The sequence below is a fragment of the Delphinapterus leucas genome, unplaced genomic scaffold (assembly GCF_059928025.1).
Source record: "Delphinapterus leucas isolate spDelLeu-1000000601 "Yukka" unplaced genomic scaffold, BTC_Dleu_Yukka2 spDelLeu_asBTCV2_sq25, whole genome shotgun sequence".
In the NCBI taxonomy this organism is placed as follows: Eukaryota; Metazoa; Chordata; class Mammalia; order Artiodactyla; family Monodontidae; genus Delphinapterus; species Delphinapterus leucas.
This window is the reverse complement of record NW_028322234.1, coordinates 5,569,954-5,579,393: the sequence shown is the minus strand read 5'-3', so window position 1 is coordinate 5,579,393 and position 9,440 is coordinate 5,569,954.

The window sequence follows — 9,440 nt, the reverse complement described above, 5'->3', positions numbered from 1 at the left end:
ATCTGTACATCTTCTCTGGAGAAATGTCTGTTTAGGTCTTCTGCCCATTTTTGGATTGGGTTGTTTGTTTTTTTGATATTGAACTGAATGAGCTGCTTGTATATTGTAGAGATGAATCCTTTGTCAGTTGCTTCATTTGCAAATATTTTCTCCCATTCTGAGGGTTGTCTTTTGGTCTTGTTTATGGTTTCCTTTGCTGTGCAAAAGCTTTGAAGTTTCATTAGGTCCCATTTGTTTATTTTTGTTTTTATTTCCATTACTCTAGGAGGTGGGTCAAAAAGGATCTTGCTGTGATTTATGTCATAGAGTGTTCTGCCTATGTTTTCCTCTAAGAGTTTGATAGTGTCCGGTCTTACATTTAGGTCTTTAATCCATTCTGAGTTTATTTTTGTGTATGGTGTTAGGGAGTGTTCTAATCTCATTCTTTTACACGTAGCTGTCCAGTTTTCCCAGTACCACTTATTGAAGAGGCTGTCTTTTCTCCATTGTATATTCTTGCTTCCTTTATCAAAGATAAGGTGACCATATGTGTGTGGGTTTATCTCTGGGCTTTCTATCCTGTTCCATTGATCTATATTTCTGTTTTTGTGCCAGTACCATACTGTCTTGATTACTGTAGCTTTATAGTATTGTCGGAAGTCCAGGAGCCTGATTCCTCCAGCTCCGTTTTTCTTTCTCAAGATTGCTTTGGCTATTCAGGGTCTTTTGTGTTTCCATACAAATTGTGAAATATTTTGTTGTAGTTCTGTGAAAAATGCTATTGGTAGTTTGATAGGGATTGCATTGAATCTGTAGATTGCTTTGGGTAGTATAGTCATTTTCACAATGTTGATTCTTCCAATCCAAGAACATTGTGTATCTCTCCATCTGTTCGTATCATCTTTAATTTCTTTCATCAGTGTCATAGTTTTCTGCATACAGGTCTTTCGTCTCCTTAGGTAGGTTTATTCCTAGGTATTTTATTCGTTTTGTTGCAATGGTAAATGGGAGTGTTTCCTTAATTTCTCTTTCAGATTTTTCATCATTAGTGTATAGGAATTCAAGAGATTTGTCATTAATTTTGTATCCTGCTACTTTACCAAATTCATTGATTAGCTCTAGTAGTTTTCTGGTAGCATCTTTAGGATTCTCTATGTATAGTATCATGTCATCTGCAAACAGTGACAGCTTTACTACTTCTTTTCCGGTTTGGATTCCTTTTATTTCTTTTTCTTCTCTGATTGCTGTGGCTAAAACTTCCAAAACTATGTTGAATAAGAGTGGTGAGAGTGGGCAACCTTGTCTTGTTCCTGATCTTAGTGGAAATGCTTTCAGTTTTTCACCATTGAGGACGATGTTGGCTGTGGGTTTGTCATATATGGCCTTTATTATTTTGAGAAAAGTTCCCTCTATGCCTACTTTCTAGAGGGCTTTTATCATAAATGGGTGTTGAATTTTGTCAAAAGCTTTCTCTGCATCTATTGAGATGATCATATGGTTTTTCTCCTTCAATTTATTAATATGGTGTAGCACGTTGATTGATTTGCGTATATTGAAGAATCCTTGCATTCATGGAATAAATCCCACTTGATCATGGTGTATGATCCTTTTAATGTGCTGTTGGATTCTGTTTGCTAGTATTTTGTGGAGGATTTTGCATCTATGTTCATCAGTGATATTGGCCTGTAGTTTTCTTTTTTTGTGACATCTTTGTCTGGTTTTGGTATCAGGGTGATGGTGGCCTCGTAGAATGAGTTTGGGAGGGTTCCTCCCTCTGCTATATTTTGGAAGAGTTTGAGAAGGATAGGTGTTAGCTCTTCTCTAAATTTTGATAGAATTCGCCTGTGAAGCCGTCTGGTCCTCACAGCAGACTTTAAGGGGCAGAGATGAAAAGAAGAGAAATCCCCTCATATACTCTTGATGGGGATGTAAAATGGTACAGCCACCATGGAAAAACAGTGTGGTGGTTCCTTTTTTTTTTGTACAGCAGGTTCTCATTAGTTATCCATTTTTTACATATTAGTGTATATATGTCAATCTCAATGGTGGTTCCTTTTTTGAGGAATAGAATTACCATATGAACTCTCTAATTTCCACTCCTAAGTATATACCCAAAAAACCTGAAAACAGGGACTCAAACACATACATGAACACACATGCTTATACCAGCATTATTCACAGTAGCCAGCCACTTGAGACCATTTTTTCCAAACCAACCAAGGCCATCTCTCCCAACTCAAAGCCTTTGCACTGCTGTTCCTTCTGCCTAGAATTCTGTTCCCTCTCAGGGGTGACTCATCTCCCACATGGGCAGAATCTTAGTGACCTAGTTACTGTGGAGAAGGCGAAATGAGCAGTAAAGAACAAGGTGTCCTTTCTGGCCTTTGTCTAGTGTGACCCAGCCCTCACCCTTCCTCTGCAAACACCTGTCTCCATTTCCCCATAGTTCCGGGAGGATTAATTTCCACCTCCCTGCATCAGGGCCCAGGGACACAGTATATGTGAAATAGAGGGTAAACGATACCACTGACATCCGCGGATACTTCATTCTACCTCCCTTAAGCCAATCAGACTCTCTCCTCCCACACCTTAGACAATTAAATGCTCTCCTATCCCTCAGCTGAACAAACTCCAATCTCCTGTTTCTCATCCAATTAGACTCCGCCCCCTTCCCCCCTCACTCCTAGCCCTCAGCCAGTCAGACTCTGCCCTCCCTCTCTTCAGCCAATCAGACACTCTCCTGCTTCTCAGACAACCAGACTCCACCTTCCTGCTCCTTGGCTAATTAAACTACTCACCTAATCCTCAACCAGTCAGACTCCCATATCCTACTTCTCAGCCAATTAGACTCTTCCTGTCTGTCCACCTAACCAATTACTTCCACCTTCCTGTCCCTCAGCTAATCTGGCTCAGCCCTCCCCCTCCCCACCTCAGCCTGTCAGAAACAACCTTCTTGTCCCTCAATCAATAAGAATGCCCCTTTAGGTGAAGCCCGCAGTAGGCCTGGCTCTGCCAATTGCCAGCTCTGTGGACTGGAGTGCTCTTCTTAGCATCTCTGTGTCTCATTCTTCTCTACTGTAAAACGAGGGCAGTCATCTCCTTCCCTGTCGGGGTGGTCCCAAGACTCCAACCTGAAAAGTGGATTCTCCCTTATATGTTGTATACATGTGTGTTAGTATTTCTCCTCTCTCCCTCAAATCCCCAAAAGCTGTTGCCTCTACTAGAATGTCCTTTCCTGCCAGAAAAACTCCTATTCATCCTTCAAAACCCAGCTGCAGCAGCCCCTCCTCCAGGAGCCTTTCTATGCTCCTCTCCCATGCTGTACTCAAGCTACCACTGTGGACCCTCCCAGCTAGCCTGGGACTAGGTCTTTTGGGACCCCAGAATCTCCCAGCATGAGGCTGGGCACAGACTATTGCTGCCATCTGAATAACTGCTGACCAACTGAGTCCATGAACAAATCAATTTTAATACTGATTATCTGGAAAGGAAACCCAGAATTGGACTTTGGGGGAAATCATTAAATCCCTTAATATCAAGTACCAAATCATGAATTCATTTTTTCAGTGGAGACTGAGAGCGACAGCTTTCACCAGATTTTGAAAAAAAAGGGGATTAAGGACTTTGTTTTACAAATTGGAGCCCCACAGAGGGCCAGTGACTTGCCCAAGGTAACACTGCCTGGTGGTGAAAACAGAGTCAGGATTTTAATTCCTGTGACCCATCTGAGAGTTCTGGGACTTGGATGCACAGTGTGAAAAAAGCCTTCACACTCATCATCCAATTTAGGAGGAAAGAAAATTCATATTTATAATGAAGAGCCAAGTGGTCACTCAGTTGACAGACATTTGTTGAACACCTGAATGCTGTGTGCCAGGCACTGGTCTCAGCCCTGAGGATGCAGCACTGAGCAGGACAGGTCCCTGCCCTCCTGGAGTTTCCATCCAAGTGGGGAAGGCAGCAGTAGTTAAACAAATGAATAAGATAATGTCTGGTAAGGATCTTAGTAAATAGGATGTTCTCGCAGGGAAGGACTGGGAACCTAGTTTAGATAAGGTGGTCAGAGCTAGGCCTCTAGGAGGTGTTTGAATGATCCCTGAATGATAGGAAGATATGAAGAAGACTGTTCCAAGCAAAGTGAACAGCAAGTGCAAATGCCCTGGGGCTGAGTGAGGGTGGCATCCTCACGGAGCAAGAGGCCAGTGGGCTGGAGCAGGAAACGCACTAGGAGAGGAGATCAGAGGTGGGGGAAGAAGCCAATTGTGAAGATTCTAGCGTATGCAAGGCAGAAATGAGAGGGAAGCGGGGTGGGTGCCTCAAGGCAGAGGGACCTGCAGGAGCCAATGCTTAGAGGCAAGGAGGTGCCTGGTCCATGCCTGTTTGGGACCCCAGAAGTCACTCTGCCTTCAGCTGTGCTGATATAAACTGCAGAGCAGGAAGGGAGTGAACAGTTTGCGGCAAAATTGACCTCTGCCAGGGAATCTGTTGTTGTTCTTGACCACAGGCCACCCTAGGCTGATTCAGCAAGATTCTGTGTTGTCAAAGGTCAGCTCCCCAAAGAACAAAGCAACACAGCAGCAAACCCCTCCCCACAAGAGGACCTGCCTTATGGACCTCACCTCACCAACTTCCAAAGGGGTTAAACTTCAGGAAACCTCAAAAATGCTTGCAGGCTGGATCTAGCCACCAATTGCTATGTGACTTTTGGCAAGTTACTTCACCCCTTTGAGCCTGAGTCGACCACTTTTTTGCTTGACTCATCTGTAAATCAAAGGCTTCATACATGCTCCATTGTCTGCCTACATTACCACACTCATTTCTCACATTAAGGTTGGGACTCAGATTATAAAGAGAGATGGAGGTTCAGAGTATAACTTGCCCAAGTTGGGAGTTAAACTAGATCTGTCAGATTCCAGGGATGGTGAGGCTATGGGGGTCCAAACCAAAGACCCTCCTTAGGAAGTGTCTGGCACCCAGTGGCCACTAAGCAGATGGGAACTATTCTATGGTTATTAACCTCAGGATGGTGTGACACCACCTCTCCCAGCCTCAGTTTCCTTGGTTGCAAAATGGGGACTTAGAATTCTCTCTTCACTGGCTTTGGGAGGCATTAGAGATATCAAATGTGTAAAAATAAATGGTGGGGTTTGCTGATTTCTCAAAAAGTTAAACGTAGAGTTACCCCATGACCCAGCGATTCCACTCCTAGATATAGACCCAAAAGAATTGAAAACTATACTCAAACAAGTGCATGTGCAGGCATGTTCATAACAGCACTATTCACAGTAGCCAAAAGTGGAAACAACCAAAATGCCCATCAAATGATGACTGGATAAACAAAATATCAAATATCTATAGATTAGAATATTATTCAGCCATAAAAGAATGAAGCCCTGACACACGCTACAACGTGGATGAAACTCAAAAAGCATTACGCTAAGTGAAAGAAGCCAGACACAAAAGGTCACATAATGTATGATTCCATTTATATAAAATGTCCAGAGTAGGTAAATCTTAGAGACAGGAAGCAGATTGGTGGTTGCCAGAGGCTGGGGAGGAGCGAGGAAGAGGAAACGGGGAGTGATTACTTAATCAGTATGAGGTTTCCATCTGGGGTGATGAAAACGTTTTGGAACTAGATAGAGATGCTAGTTATACAAGATTGTGAATGTACTAAATGCCACTGAATTGTTCACTTTGAAATGATTGATATTATGGTACATGAATTTCACCTCAATAATAAATAAATTAGATATAAATGGTGGGAAGCAGGTTGATGTGATTTCATATCACCCATACATTTGCTACAAGCGTAAGATAGATACATTATTATTCCCATTTTAGAGATAGAAAAATCAAGGCACAGAGAGAGGAGGTGCTCCAACCAGGGAGTGGGGAAGTCTGAATTGGACCTGGGGTCTCTCTGACCTCAAGCAGTTTCCACTCCTCTGCCTGGGAGCCATGCAGGTGATAGATACCCACAGTGAGATAATCACCCTGGAAGCACAGGTGACTCAGCAAGAAGGCAAACAGAAGAACCCAGGATATTGGCTAGCTTGACCTGGTTCTTTTCCTCTGGCCCAAGAGAACCAAGCCAGGGAGACCCAGAGCTAAGGAGCTGTCCTTTGTTCAGGCAGAAAACCTTTGTTATTGTCACCTCTCTGTTCCCAGTCCTGGGCTGAATGCCCCAAGAAGACTCATCCCTGGAGCCAGCACTCAAGGAGCTCCTAGTCTGGAGAGTATGGAGTTTGACATAGACACTCACAGACTCTTGGTGTCAGGGCTGAACCAGAGAAAGGACTCTGGAGCTGGGAAAGGCAAGAAGAGAAAGCCTGAGGAGAAGGGAAGGCTTCCTGGACACTGGGGATGGGTTTTGAAGTATGTATAGGAGTCCACTGGGTTGAATGAAAAAGTTTGTATTTTACACACTCACATACTTTACTAGGGAAAATGCAAAGTGATATGAGCCCTGGAGAGGGGAAATTAGTAAATATCTGGCAAAATTATATAGGTATTTATCCACTTAGAGGAATATATCCCAATGGTTTTCTTGCAAAAATAAGAAAAGATGAATGAACAAGGTTATTCACATCAGCACCATTTAAACTGTCAAAAGCTGGAAATGTCCATATGTCCAACAGTAGGGAATGGTTGAATAAACAAATTGTGGCACAGCCACATGATGGAGTACTATGTAGCTATAAAAAGGAATGAGGAAGAGCTCCGTATACCAGTGTGGAAAGATCTCCAGGAAACAGTGTTAAATGGAAAAACAGCAAAATGGAATCTATCTATCTATCTATCTATCTATCTATCTATATATATATATATATACATATATGTATACACATATATATGTGTATATATATATATATATATATATATATATATGGAGAGAGAGAGAGAGGGAGAGAGAGAGTAAACCATGAAAAAAATTGTAAATTGCTATCTGAGAGGAAGGGAAAGAACATGATGGAGGGTGCTGGAATAGAAGCTAGATGTCTCTCTATATATCTTATTCTGTAGATTTGACTTTGGAACCATTTAAGTATTTACATAATTCTAAAATAATATTAGATTTAATAAATAATTTCCTCACTTCACACCCATTAAGATAGCTAATATAAAAGAAGAAAATAATAGGGCTTCCCTGGTGGCGCAGTGGTTGAGAGTCCACCTGCCGATGCAGGAGACACGGTTTCGTGCCCCGGTCCGGGAAGATCCCACATGCCACGGAGCGGCTGGGCCCGTGAGCCATGGCCGCTGACCCTGCGCGTCCGGAGCCTGTGCTCCGCAACGGGAGAGGTCACAGCAGTGAGAGGCCCGCTTACGCAAAAAAAAAAAGAAAATAACAAATGTTGGTGAGGATGTGGAGAACTTGGAACCCTGTGCACTGTTGGTAGAATGTAAAACGGTGCAGCCACTATGGAAAACAGTATGGGAGTTCCTCAAAAAAGTAAACGTACAATTACCACATGACCCAGCAATTCCACTTCTAGGTGTATACTCAAAAGAAGTGAAAGCAGGAACTTAAATAGATATTTGTACACACATGTTCATAGCAGAACTATTCACAATAGTCATAAGTGGAACCAACCCAAATGTCCATCAACAGATGAATGGATAAACCAAGTGTAGTGTATCCATACAATGGAATATTATTCAGCCTTAAAATGGAAGGAAATGGTGGCATATGCTACAACAGTGATGAACCTTAAAGACACTTTGCTAAGTGAAATAAGCCCGTCACAAAAGACAAATATTATATGATTCCACTTATATGAAGTCCCTAGAGCAGTCAAACTCATAGGGAAAGAAAATAGAATGGTGAGTGCCAAGGGCTGGGGGAAACTGGAATGGGGAGTTAGTGTTTAATGAGGACAGAATTTCAGTTGGGGAAGATGAAAATTTTCTGGAGATAGATGTGGTGGTGATGGTTGTACAACAATGTGAATGTACCTAATGCCACTGAACTGTACACTTAAAAATGGTTAAAACTGTAAAATCTATGTTATGTATATTTAACCACAATAAAAAAAGGTAAAGTGGCATTACCTTATTTGAATGACCAGTTAGTCTAAGTTGCATTTGTTATAGTACAATATTCAGAGATATTTTTAAATGGGGATGGTGGAATAGTGAGGTGAATTTTTCAATAATAATAACAGTTATTATAATAATATAAATACTGTTATTTGAGATGTTTTCTAATCCCACATTTTTTCTAGTCACATAATTATAATGCACAATCTTATCATGAGGTGTTGTTTTTATTGTTGTTACGGTTTTAAAAAAATAAAACTTTCTGTCCCCAAAAAGAAATTTCCTAAAAATCAAAAGCTTCAGGTTAGGGGCAAAACTACAAAATGAAACTATTTCAAGAGACATTATAGGACAATAATTTGATGGCACATTCCCAATGGGATATACCCAAAAGACAAAAAAAAAACAGAAAAAAAGTCTTAAATGGATTTTCAGCAATCACATTGTTTAAGGTACTGTTGTTATGTTATTCTGAGATGATATGTGTGTATTGTGGGGGACTGGGGCCAGTAGGGAAGACTTGACTTGGACTAGTACCCCAGATGCAGAAATAATAAATGACTGTGAGTCTGGACTCATCCAGGACATGGAGTCTGGCCGTAATAGATTATCCTGTGGGCTGACCCTCTGCTGGGGAGGCTGGGGCAGTCAGGTGGATGAGCAGAAATGACTCTACTTATTGAATGCTTTCCACACGCTGGCATGGTCCTAAACATTTTGCATGTATCTCCTTGTTTAACTCTCACAAAAACCCTATGAGTTTGGTACTATTATCCCATTTCAGAGATGGACAAAATGAGGGCTCAAGACTAAGGCTCTTTCTCTAGCTAGTAAGAAACAGTGTGAGAATAGGAATCTGGGTGGGATGGCTCAGCAGGGGTCAGCAAACTTTATTTAAAGGCCACATGAATCCAAACAAAATGAAACCACTACCCAGAAAGGTATCGCACCCCATGTTCATTGATGCATTATTTACAATAGCCAAGACAGGGAAACAACCTAAGTGCCTCTCAATGGATAAAGAAAAGGTGATATAGATAGATGGATAGATAGATAGATATAAATATAAATAAATATACAATTCAGCCATTAAAAAATAAGGAAGTCCTGCCACTCACAACAACCTGAATGGAAATTGATGGCATTATGCTATGTAAAATAAGTCAGGCAGAGAAAGACAAATACTGTATGGTCTCGCTTACATGTGGAATTTAAAAAAGAAAAAAAAAACACATATAGAAACAGAGTAGAATGGTGGTTGCCACGGGCTGGGGATGGGGGAAATGGGGAGATGTTGGTCAAAGGGTTCAGACTTTTAGTTATAAGATAAATAAGTTCTGAGAACCTATCATACAGCATGGTGACTACAGTCAACAATTTCGTATACTTCAAAGTTGCTAAGGGAGTACACCTTAAAG